Source organism: Falco peregrinus, chromosome 3 (assembly GCF_023634155.1).
Source record: "Falco peregrinus isolate bFalPer1 chromosome 3, bFalPer1.pri, whole genome shotgun sequence".
Classification (NCBI taxonomy): Eukaryota; Metazoa; Chordata; class Aves; order Falconiformes; family Falconidae; genus Falco; species Falco peregrinus.
In genome coordinates, this window is record NC_073723.1 from 119793124 (window position 1) to 119805382 (window position 12259).

At 52.8% G+C, this 12259-nt stretch overlaps 1 long non-coding RNA gene across 1 annotated transcript; it reads left to right on the forward strand.

The window, feature by feature from the left end:
- Nucleotides 1-9690: 9690 nt before the first annotated feature.
- Nucleotides 9691-11087, forward strand: LOC114011433 (uncharacterized). Its single transcript, XR_003553317.2, has 2 exons — nt 9691-10185; nt 10280-11087. It is a non-coding gene; the product is annotated as an uncharacterized LOC114011433 (long non-coding RNA).
- Nucleotides 11088-12259: the final 1172 nt, after the last annotated feature.

The window sequence follows — 12259 nt, forward strand, 5'->3', positions numbered from 1 at the left end:
TAGCTCAATGTTTTTCTGATTTTGAGATTTAGGACCAAAACGTGACCGAAAAGCCCGCACATCCTTGGGAGCCAGCTGGGCTGGGTGCAGAGCAGGCAGCAGGTGTTGCCACAACGGCAAGACTGCCTCAGGACTGGTGGCACGGGACAGGACCAAAGAGCTATTTTGCCTTCCAGCCTGCTCTGCACTGCCGCACAGTCAGGGCACCTCCCCAGCAGCTTCCGTTTGTTCACCCGTCCTGCATGTGGGAACAGCGGCTGGAGAATAATTAACCATCTTCGAGCAGCATCTTTGAGCAGTTCGGACGTGACCAAGGTAACACAGCCCCCACGCCTCCAGCCCCCCGAGGTGGGGTGGAGCTGTCCCAGCCCTTGCCCAGAAGCGTTTCAAAATGTGATACCCATAGGGGAAGGTGACAGAGCACCATACGCGACACGCCGACGGACACACCGACGTCAGAGCATCGGACACACCACAGCTCCATCAGACACAGCACAGCTCCGGGGCTTTTGTTTGCTTAAGCTCCCCCATGTCTGAGCAAAAGCTGCAGACATTAGTAAGATCCACTTCCCAGGCAATTATTCAGAGATATTACTGGGTTCTTCATGATCAACTCTGCTGCGAAGAATTCTCAGATGGAAAAAATCTATTTAATTTTGTGGTCTGTTAGCAATTTAAGTTGAAGAAGTGGTGTTCAGTTCTATTGTTTTCAGACCGTGATGGTCGTGTGAAAGATTTCTTTGATTCAGGATGCTGCAATATATGAAGGAACTGCAGACACTATACAATAATAGCACAGTTGTGGAAACATAGATAGTTGATCATGACCTGATTGCTAGCAAGATACCGATGTTGTTGTTTATTTAAGGGGATGTCATCAACTTAAAATTCATGTTTAATTTATAAGTTAATTTATATGCTAATCTAGATCTTACACTGACTCCAAATTAATGAGATCAGGAATGGGTGTTTTTCTCTGTTTCACCCGTCTTCTTTACTTTGTGCTCTTTGCCGCACCTTGGCCGAACCCTGCCTTCCCTTAGTGCATGTATCCCGGTGAAAATACTTGCTGCAGTAAAACCAAACACATGTCGACATCCTTGCCAGCGCCAGCCAGGGGCCTGGGTGCACGGTCTGTGTTCACAGCTTCCCCAGCACCGGGTGCGTTGCCCTCACCGTGTGCTGCAGCCGGCACTGGGGGCAGGAATGCTCCGTGGGGGGAGGCCATGCTGTGTGGCTCTCCGGCTTCACAGGCAGTGCAGGGGGACGAGTGCTTTTCATCCTCCCCCTCCTCTTTCTGAATTTCATATCTGGTTTGCATTAATCAGCTTCATTGTTCTAATCAGAATATCCAGAAGACTAGCAGCAATGACCACATTTGCGTCCCTGGAACTGGTTCCTGGGTGTGGGAGAGTGGGTGACGAGCTGGTGCATGGCTGCAGACCCCATCCCTTGTATCCAGCCATGCCCCTGCCCCGCTGCGCAGGAGCAGCAACCCACATGCCTATGCTGCAGCAGGGCTGGCATAGGGCTGGTGGGACAGCACAACCAGCGTCATGCTCTTGGCAGAAACGTCGCAACTTGTGGCATGTCCATGAAGAAATATCCATGCTGGAGATCTGGGGGCAAATGAGCCCCTGGGAGACAGGGGAAAGCAGGCAAGAAAACTGGGCTTCAGCACTGCCTGTGCTGCCCTCGCCTCAGTCCTGGGGAGCTGGGGAAAGGTTGGGTTTGTTGGCACCATCCCAGTGCGCTTGGGGACTGTCCCCAGCTGCTGTGAACCAGCACTACTTTGTGACCGTGTGGGGAGGCACTGACTGCGCCACTCAGAGCCTGGCCCCCATCACCCACCAAAGGGTCTTGATCTTTTATTAGTCAGGGCCTGACTGAGCCACATGTTTCAGCCTATAGGCTTTTCTTTAAGCTTTGTGGCACTTCTCACATCACACAGGCTCAGCAAGCGCAGTATGTTGGTGCGGACTGAAACGCCTGGTGCAGAGCAGCCCAGCGCCCTGATTGCCTATGGAGAAATAAGGAATTTATCCCCATCCTTGCAGCCCCCTGACTGGGGGGGTTTGCTGGCAGGACCCGCGGATGCTCAGCCCATTTCCGCAGGCGCGGGTGCTGCTGGAGGCAGCAGGACGGTCCCTGCCGCAGCACCAGCTCTTGGGAGCTCTGCCGTATGGGGCCCCGTGCTCACCGGGTCGCACCATGGGTGGAGAAGAGCCCGTGGGAGGCCGGAGGGTGCCCGTCACAGCCCAGGGCACTGCAGCACTGCACAGCGGCTCTGAGCAGCCCCGGGCTGCCAGCGATGGGCTTTCCCCCTGAGCCCCACAGCCGCCCTGGGGCTGAAGCTGTGGCGAGGTCCTCCTGTCTAGTCCGGGTCACCACCATGCAGTTGGACACCCATCACTGCCCAACCTGTCCCCCAGGGACCCATAGAACAGGTTGTTTCCATACTCTTTGTGATAATCTTGCTTATTTGAGGACTACAGTCACATCTCCGTCGGTCCTCATGCCCCCAGGCTAAACAAATCCAGCCCTGGCCATCCTTTCCCACGGACCATGGTTTCCAGACCTCAGGCTGTCCTCCCTCTCCTCCGGAGCTCCCCACCACAGTCTGTACCCTCCCTCAGCAGGATGCAGCTCTCCAGCCGAGGCCCCCCAGCAGCAGGGGGGAGATGTGCCCCAGGAACCCGCAGCTGGAGCAGACAGAATGGGGTTGTGCAAGGCGATGGGCGGCTGAGGCAGGCTGAGCACCGCCGCCAGCCAGGGCTGCAGGCGCAGCAGCGCGCAGTGCAACGCTCTCCTTTTTTGTGTGACTGCAGTTCGGCAGAGAAAGGTCTCACTTCATTCACCCCTGACTGAATTACTCGCAGCCAGCCTGGGGCTCCGCTTTCGTAAATGAAATACATGCTGTGATGACTGCTCCATTTGCCAAGAGACTGTTAATGGGTGACCCAGCGCAGTGCTCATAATTAGTTTCTCTGATTCCACCAACCTCCTCCAGTAGTCTACTGATACCAACCAGTACCAAAGCAGCCCAGAGGAGGGGATTAGCCTTGTTGCTGGCACATGTTAAACACAAAGAGGCTTTTCTGTGTACAGGCAAGCTTTCGCGTGCTGCACATTGCCCCGTTTAGTTGCTTACAGATCATCTTGTTGAAATGCAATGAAACGTGTACCCGCTTCTGAGATACAGATGCCATCTGCCAGGGAGCGATGGGCTCCTGCACCACTTGGGTTGGAGACCTCAGGGGAGAAGGATGCTCCTACAGCATCGTGTCCACCACACACAGTGGCTATCATTATTTATCATGCTTGAAGTATTAGCATAGACATTGATGTAGTGCTTAACAAGTCAAAGTGAACTTGGCCCGCTAACTCCACAGTGACATTAAGCAAATCTGCTTCTTATTATTATTTATTTTATCTGTTTAATGAAGCAGCAGGGACAGCTCCATAATTAAGGTCAAGCTGAGTGTTGCACTCAAAGTAAAATTGTCGTTGCAAACTCTCCCTAAAATGCCATCATTTTCAAAGGAATACTTCTGAAATTTTACAAGAAAACCTCTTATTTAGGTTAGTACTTTCAATGGGAATTCCCCCGAAGGGGAAGATTTTATATCCCTGGATCAAACAAAATAAATCCTCTCAAGTTATGAAAAATAATGACTAAAAATGTCTATTAATCCTGAATAAAAATTGCTAGTTTTCTAACTAGCTGTCCTGCTAGTTCTGGGAAGGCAGAGCAGGGGGTGGGGGTTGGGGGGGGCAGAGATGAGGGGCATGTGTGCGTGGGGACACGTGGAAGCAGAAAGGAGCCGCTGGTGTGGGCAGAGCTGGGGTGCAGGGCTGCGGACCCGAGTGGGCTGGACGCTGGGAGGTGGCCCTGCAGCGGTGAGATGGGGCTCGGGACAGAGGGGCGAGAGGAGCACCAGGATCCTGCCCTGGCCACTGCCACCGGTGGGAGTGACCCCGCCTGGCCACCCACCTCCTCTGCCCTCTTGAGCACTGTGACAGTGCAGACTGCTCAGTGCCACAGGCTGCTTGGTGCCACGGGCTGCCCTGTGCCATGGGCTGCTACGGTGCCACAGGCTACTCTGTGCCATGGGTTGCCCAGTGCCATGGGCTGCCACGGTGACCCTGGACTGCTCTGTGCCACAGGCTGCCCGGTGCCATGGGCTGCCCTGTGCCATGGGCTGCTACGGTGCCACAGGCTACTCTGTGCCACAGGCTGCCCGGTGCCATGGGCTGCCCAGTGCCAGGGGCTGCCACGGTGCCCATGGACTGCCCGGTGCCATGTGCTGCCCTGTGCCACGGGGTGCTGTGGTACCATGAGCTTTGCCAGTGCCCAGCTCCACCCCAGCTCCTCGTGTCCCAGCCTGGCTGCGGGCTCCGCTCTGTCTCCCTCACCTCCACGAATGCTCCTTCTTGCAGCTTCGTCTGGAACCAGCTGCAGTAGGAAACAAAACCAAACTGGCCTCCTGCCAGGCTGGTGCTGGCTGGGCGCTGGTGGCACTGCCAGCCCAGGGGGAGGGAAGGGACACCACTCTTGGGCTGCAGCCTGGTGCCAGGAGGTGCCAGTGCTGTCCCGGGGAGCTGGGCTGACAGCACCCCTGCCTAAGGACGGGTGGGTGCAGACACCCTCCATCGGGGCTTCCTGGGGTGAGGGCTCTGCTGCGGTGTCTCACCTGGGCAGGTCAGGGCTCATTTCACCTCAACACTTAGGAAAGGTCCGAAGGGGAGGGCTGCGGCACACCGGGCTGGGGTCTCCAGCAGGACGCCCATGGTCATGACGGGGCAGCAGTGGGGAACAGCAGCACAAACGCGCATCTATACATCTTGAAGTGGTTCCTAGCCAGAGGCAGCAGCGCAGGCAGCGGCGTGGCAGCCACATGACAGGGCTCCCTCTTGCCGAGCAGCACGAGTGTCCCACGCACCCGGGACTGTGGGGTTTCCCTGGATGGGAGTGACATGATTAATAGTCTCATTACTGCAGCTTTCACTGCGCTGCCTGACACACGCTCTCTTGCTTCTACACAACTGTTGAGTCCTTGCTCTCAGTGCCAGCTCTGATTCATATGTCAATAAACACAGTGAAAGAAAAGTGGATTTCCTTGCCAAACGAAACAAACAGTATCTTTTTGGTTAGGGCTACAGCATCCCTGTGAAATCGGCGCCAAGGGGCATCGTGCTGCCGTTATTCCCTGCTCTCTCGATGCTCCCTGTGCCCTGCTGATGGGCCAGCAGCCCTCAGCAGGTACGGGGCACCCTGGAGCGAAACGTCCTGGCTCCCTAAGGAAGCAGCGTGCTCCTCTGCCCATCTGCTGCCAGGCACCTTACAGCAAAAATTGGAAAAGGATGGGGGAATGCAACGTTTAATGGCACTTTTATCAATAAAAAGGAGAGTTATATTGGCCTGTAGCCCTCCTGAAACTTTAATAAAAGTCAAATGATGGTTTTTCTTCTCTCCTTTTCCATTTATTTCTAATACAGACCTGCACTGGGACCAGATCAAGAATGCTTTTAACCTGTCAAAGAGGCCTGGTGGAGGCGTGCCCGGCGCAGGGTGTGCAGGAGGAGGCTCTCCGTCTCCGGACGGGTGCCTGGGCTCCCCTGGCACCAGCAGCCGGCATGGGCTACGTGTGCAGACGCCTTGCCACGAGCTGCCTTTGCCACCCTCACACAGTGATGTCCCCGGGGCTGCCACAGGCAGCTGCTGGCCATGTGCTGGGCAGTGATGTCCCACCAGCCCTGGGAGGTCCCCATTCTACCCCTTTCAGCATGCAGGGATGTGGTAATCATGACATCCCTGTGAAAACGTTTTTGGTTTTTTTTTCCTTCCTGGAATTTAGAATAGCTGTACTTGGTAAAGATGATGAGATTTAACACAATGTAGTTTTGTAATTTTAATGAAGTATGAAGATCTACCGGAACTCTGGAAATAGATAGCAAGAAACGAGCTCAGTGACTTTCAACGAGCTTAAGGAGCAGGACGTACACCCCTGATGCTCACACAGCACTGCCTGAGGTCTAGTGCTAATTCTCCTGGCTTTCATCAGACCCTTTTGCAACACCAAGATATTTTCCCTGCCTCGTTCCCCATGTGGAGCCAGCAGGCTCACTCCCTGCTAATGCGATGTCCCAGCCCGCGCAGCGCTGCCCTGCTCCCGAGCAGGCAGAGCACTGCCAGGAAACAATTGCATTGCAGCTTCAGCCGGGATTAATCGGGATCTGTTTGCATTGGCCTGACACCGTCTGGAGGAGCTTCAGCCTGAAACCAAAGCAGGCAGGGGCTGCATGGCAGGGGACAGCCGCATGGCAGGGAGAGCTCAGCGGTCAGCCTGGCTTTGGGGGGACCTCACTCACCAGGATGCCGGCACGGGGAGAAGGCAGAAGGAAAGGCGTGCTTCGAGTTTGAAATGACCTGCAAATCTTTGTGACTTAGTTTCTTAAAATTCAAGCATGCAGCTGAACATTCAGCCGTCTCTCTTGGACCTTGGGAAATTCCTCACCCCTTTTTGCCTGTCTCGTAGTGCTCCTGCCTCTGGCTCGCTGGTATATCTGACAGGAGAAATTTTTGAGCTGTTGTGTTAAGATGAAGACTTACTATATCAATATAAACAAATATATAAAAAAAATTATAAATATATATACTAAAGACCAAATATTAAGATTTATTTGTCCCTCATATTGCTCAACCCTCTGCTGTTTTTCTCTCTTTGGGAGGATTTATTTCTCCCCCTGCCTGCAGTGTGCTAAGTCTCCTCCCGTACTCGGGTCCACACTCTGCACAGCCACCGGCGCCAGAGCTGGAGCCGGCACAGTTATGTCCTACAATCTGGAATCACCAAAACTTCTGCTTTCCACAGTGTGTGAACTAAGAGCGGGGGATAGCATTGCTGGCTGAGCTGGCATCACATTTAAATCCAGCCTTCAAAGCAGTATTATTTTCATATTAAAATGTAAATAATACAGGACAGTAATTATTCAGCAGCATATAAACACAGTCTAGTTTTGCTTTTTACATTCTTCTCATCCATCTTACAGTGATATACTGAAATTGCCAAAATGAGGTGTGATTTGCAACCATAATTCCGTTGCCAGTTTAAGCAGCCCTTCAGCTGGAGTTACAGGTGCTGCTCTCCTAAGACTGAGAGCTAGATATTGACTCACATCAGCTGATAAAATGGCTCAAAATTTAGGTCCTTGCACCTTGCAAAAATCTGACAGCACTCATCATGAGAGCGGAGGGATGGGCATCGGGGAAGCAAGGGGATGCTGGACCAGCCTGGGACCGGCGCACTCGGTGCTCTGTTCTTTTTAACACTTCATGCCCTCAAAGCCTGGCCATGCGGAGTATTCCAGATCAAATTGCACACTTCCTTGGTAGAAACAGCTGGATTTGCCAAAGGATAAAGGAAAATGTTTTCCATTAACACATCTAACACCCCCATTAGTGCATTGTCGGTTGTACGAGAGTGCTAATGAGATTTCACCCTGACACCATAGGAGGAGAGGCAATAATTGGGGCATGTTTCATTTTCATGGCTGGAGTGGCTGAACAGCAGCTATCTTATGTGGAAGCAAGGAAGAAATTAGTTAATACTTGAGTGACTATTAGATGGCTGCTGACAGATGCCAAAGGAGGTGAAAATGAGCAGTTCTGTGGCAGCAGCGCTGCTTTGGGTGTCCAAAATTGGACACAGGCACGGAGGTGGGCACAGGCACAGAGAATGAAGGTATGTCTGGGTGTGCTAAAGCAATCTTAGCTCATTCCTTAATTCCCTAAAGATTTTGCTGTGCTGTGCCCTTACCCAGGGGGTACCCAGCTGGCTGAAGGTAGCTCTGAGGAGATGTTCCCTTCCAGGGTAGGTCCCCGAGGGGGCTGAGGTGCCACTTGCCCTTTGCGCTGCCGCTGTGGTGCAGGCGCTTTGTGCCTCAGACGTGGCAGCACAGGGCGCGTCCTGGCCTCAGCCAGCCCAGGTCACCCTGCTGGTGTCTCGGCACGAGTCATGGGTGCTCCTCATCCTGCTGCTGGGACCCCTGATGCCGGGTGAGGGAGATGGGCTCTGCAGCTGTGGCTCCCCCCAGCCGCCCTGCGCTCCCCTGCGAGAGCTGCCCAGGGATGTGCTGGGAAGCCTTCCTGGTGGAAGGCAGCGATGGAGGGAAATATTTCTCATCTTAGCTAATGAGAAAAGGGAAAAATAAGGTGAGTGAATGTTTTATTTAATGGACGATTTAATTGCTGACATCTGTGATAAAAGCTGTTTTTTTCCAAACTGGAATTTGTGTCTATCTCAGGATGAAGCAGGGATGTGGGGGCAAATTCTTTGGAGAGTCCTTTTGAGTCCCATCCAAGGAGGATAGGGAATGAAATGTGGCACATGTTAAACATGTAAATGAGGTACTGATTTACTGATTTATCTGTTTCTCGCATGAGATCTTCTTTGGCTGCATCAAAATTACTGTATTATTTATAAGCCTTAAACATTTAAAATTAGATGTGTGGTTTTAAAACAAAACATCAAAACCTTCATGCAAACCACATTGTTTCAATAAGAAATTAGATTAAAAAAAGCGAATTCAAAATGTTTCTGTGCTGGATCAAACCTGCACCTCATGTGGTTCACATCCACATTGGATCCATTCTGTAGGACTGGGTTCTCTTTGCAATGATTTGCAACAGCGAACTCAAAATAAACAGATCTGGTTTCATTCATGGAATATTTCCTTGTTATTGAAAAGCATCATTTTCTGCACTGTCCCTTGACATTTCTTGGGGAAATCCTGGAGACTCACAGCTCATCTGAGGCACCAGGACATCGTGCTGGAGCCAGCAGTGCACGATGCACAGAGGCAGCTGCTCTCCCCACCACGCTGCTGACGGCTCGGGAGCTGCCGCTTCGCTCTCTGCGGGCTGTGGCCATCTCCCGGGTGGCAAAGCACGTTCCCCAAGGTAGCTGGCCCTCGCCGAGCCATGCGATAAAGGATTGGAGGAATCTGTGGAGCAGGGCTCACTGCCGCTCCCATTTCATCCCAGGGAGATAGCGTTGACTAGCATGGCAGTGCTCTGCCACCCTCTCCAAAGACATTGCTCTGGGCTAACGGAGAGCCTGTCTCATCCTCCGTGTTGTGCAGTCACCGTGACACGCTATGGCTGAAGTCATTCATGAGAAATGCAGTAAATCTGCCCTGGAAGGATAAACCAGCAAATAGCATGCTGCAGCTCGAACACCAGCAACCTCTCGGCCCCTCTGCAAACCCCTGCATCTGGAGAAGACGTGCAGATGTTTGCAGTCCACAGACCCCAACATCACCTTCTCCCTTTCCAAAAGCAAGACAAAGTGTAAGAACAGCTGCAGGCAGCACCCTGCCGATTTGCTCGCTTGCAGGGCATTGGCCTGCCTTTCCAACTCCAGGCTAGAGCTGCAACCTGGTGATGCGAATTAAAGGTCTGGGGCTGCCATGGTCGCTACTTTTGTGAAGCAGTGCGAATCATGCCTCGGAGCATTATGGAATCCTGGATTTAGTTGTACCACAACTTCCAGCTTCTGGCTATTTGTGCAACTAGTGTGTTCTTCAAACAGGGGAAAAAATGCTGATGTCTCTCACTTACCCACAGGGGCCGTTGCCCCAGCATCATCACCCCATAAACATGTCAACAGCGAAATGCAAACCAAATTGCAGTAGAGAAGCGCAACCATAGTCAGAATCACATCAGCCAGTTTGCCACTTAATCTGTAATTACACTTGCAACAAGAAGTTGAGAGAGGATGAAGGACACCAAGGCTCTACATCATGGGACCAGGCTTGACACAGCGAGGAGGTGTGTTGTGAGCCGTGCTGCATCTGCTCTGAGTCACGCTGCGGCAGTTAACGTGCCCCAAACCAGTAACTTCCTCCCCGTGAGGTTGGGAAGGACCAACACCCCATCTGACGGAGTGGTCACGGGGCTTGCCCGGTGCCAGGCACGGGGCTGGCATCACCCACACTGGTTGGGCAGTCCCACAGCCTGGTGTGAGATGGAGACAAGAGGAGCGGCAACGGCACTGAGCCATCCCGCTGTGGTGGTGCAAACAGCAAGATGAAGTATCAACCCATAAAACATCGAGAGGAGCAAAGACGGAGCCGCCACTCTCCAAGCCACTGGACTGCCATCGCTGTACATCTTGTGTGCGGGTGGGTCACAGATGTCACTGCCTATTGTCATTGTGGGGGTCTCCTGTCATCCTCTTCCCACTGATCCTGATGTTTGTTTTTTTTTCACTCCCAGCTTTGTGGTGTCTATGAATCAGCGTTACCCTCTACAGCTCTTCCCCTCCATCCTTCTCAGCACCCACTCCACACTGGGAAAGCCAGGAACCTTACTGGAGGACAGGAAGCATTTGCTAACACCCTATTTAATGCACATTTTTCTAAAAGCAATGGAGGAGTTGAGGGGAAAAAGCAAGAATTGCAGGAATTGCTCATTTCATTTCCTGTGGTTTCATAATTCTGTTGCTTACCAATTTTGAATTTCACAAAGCCTGTGGTTTCCCAACAGCCTTCGTCTGTGGGGAGGATACATTTCAGTAGCATACTGAACTGACATGAAATCCCAAACAAAAATAATATGACAGCAATTGGCGTTCTAAGCTATGTGAGAAAGAAATATAAATACCCCGCTGGCTGCGTTTGGCCCAGACAAGGAAGCAAAGCAAAACAACCCAGTGTCAGCAGGTAACCTCTGAGGGCGAGAACCAGAGATCACCTGAAACCCTGGGTCTCCATCCCTACACAAAATGAACCCAAGCGCGGGCCAGAGCCTCACAGCCCCACCGGCCCGTAACTGATCGCTGGTTTTTGGGAGTGGAAAACACCCAATTGCACGTTTGAAAACCACCGTGTGTTTCCACTGCCTTTGGGTCCTGGCGAGGAGTGTGCTGTGGCGGGTGGCAGGACGGGAGCAGTGGGGGCTCTGGTGGGTTTTCATCCACAGGGTTTATCATCCAGGTTTGGCACTGGGACCCCCTTGCTGGGTTCCTCTGCCTCCTGATCCCCTCCAGCTGGCCCAGTCCAGCCTGGAGCATCACTCCACTCCCCCAGCAGCATGTGGCACGTCACTTCACCAGGGCACCCCCCTCACTGCCACGCATCCCCAGCAATCACAGGGATAAAGAGCAGGAGAGAAGGAGACTGGAAAAGAGGAAAATGTCTTCCTGAATAAACAGATGAGCAGGGTGCCTCTGGCATCAGCTGCACGCAGATGATGTTTTACCGCCTGTGCTCACGTGGATGCAACGTCCAGACAAGGAGAAGGCTCCTGGCAGGGCAGGGTTCAAGTGCGTTCCCAAATCGCCCGAGGCACAAGTGGTTGCTCTCTGCAGGGGGTGCTCCACGCCTGGGGTGGGGGCAAGCAGCCCACCGCTGCCAAAGGTGGCCGCAGCAGAGTGACAGCGTGGGAGGGGAAGGGAGCAGGGGGTGCGTCACCCTTCCCTCTTCGAGCAGCCCTCCCTGGCGTGGGAGCTGGGGCCCGTGCTGCTGGTGCTGCTGGAGCTCGGGATGGGCGAAGGCTCCACTCACAGCCTGGGCTGGCCCATTCCCATGGACTCGGAGCTTGACCCTTGTCAGAGGAGTTAAGTGGGTGCACCAGAGAGAGATTTGTCCTGTTGCAGCTTAACGGAAAGCTCAGGGATGTCAGCAGAGCGAGCCCTGCTGCTGCGGTGGCCTCGGATCAGGTCAGGGATGGATGAGCCCGTAGCGATGCTCCCCTGACCCCGGCAGCTGGAGGGGAAGCTTGTGCAACAGCACAGTGCTGGGACGGCACGAAAACATGTCTCTAAGTGGCTCGCTGGAACGATCCACGGATCACGGTTGATTAGATACAGTAATAGCTGCTAACATCCTCCTCTGGAAACTATCGGAGGGTTAGCTTGTGTTTATTGAAAATAAACTTTCAGAGGTGAAGAGAAGCCTATTGGTGAAGAAAATATGTCTGTGCACTCAGAATTTATAGCCTGCCTCTATAAAGCTGTCCAGAATCCGCGGATCTTTCCTTCAGATACTCATGTTAAAATAATTTTCATTCTGTTAAATGAAAAGTGCTTTAAGTTTGGCAGGGCTGTGCTGCTCATGCTCTCACCACTTCATAAATAATACTTTATAATAACAGCTCAGAATAAAACAAAAAAAAAAAAAAGGGGGGGGGGGGGGGGGAGGGGGGCCAAGGTCCGCGCTGAGCTCTCCTTGTCGGCTGTAAATACCTCTCGCCATG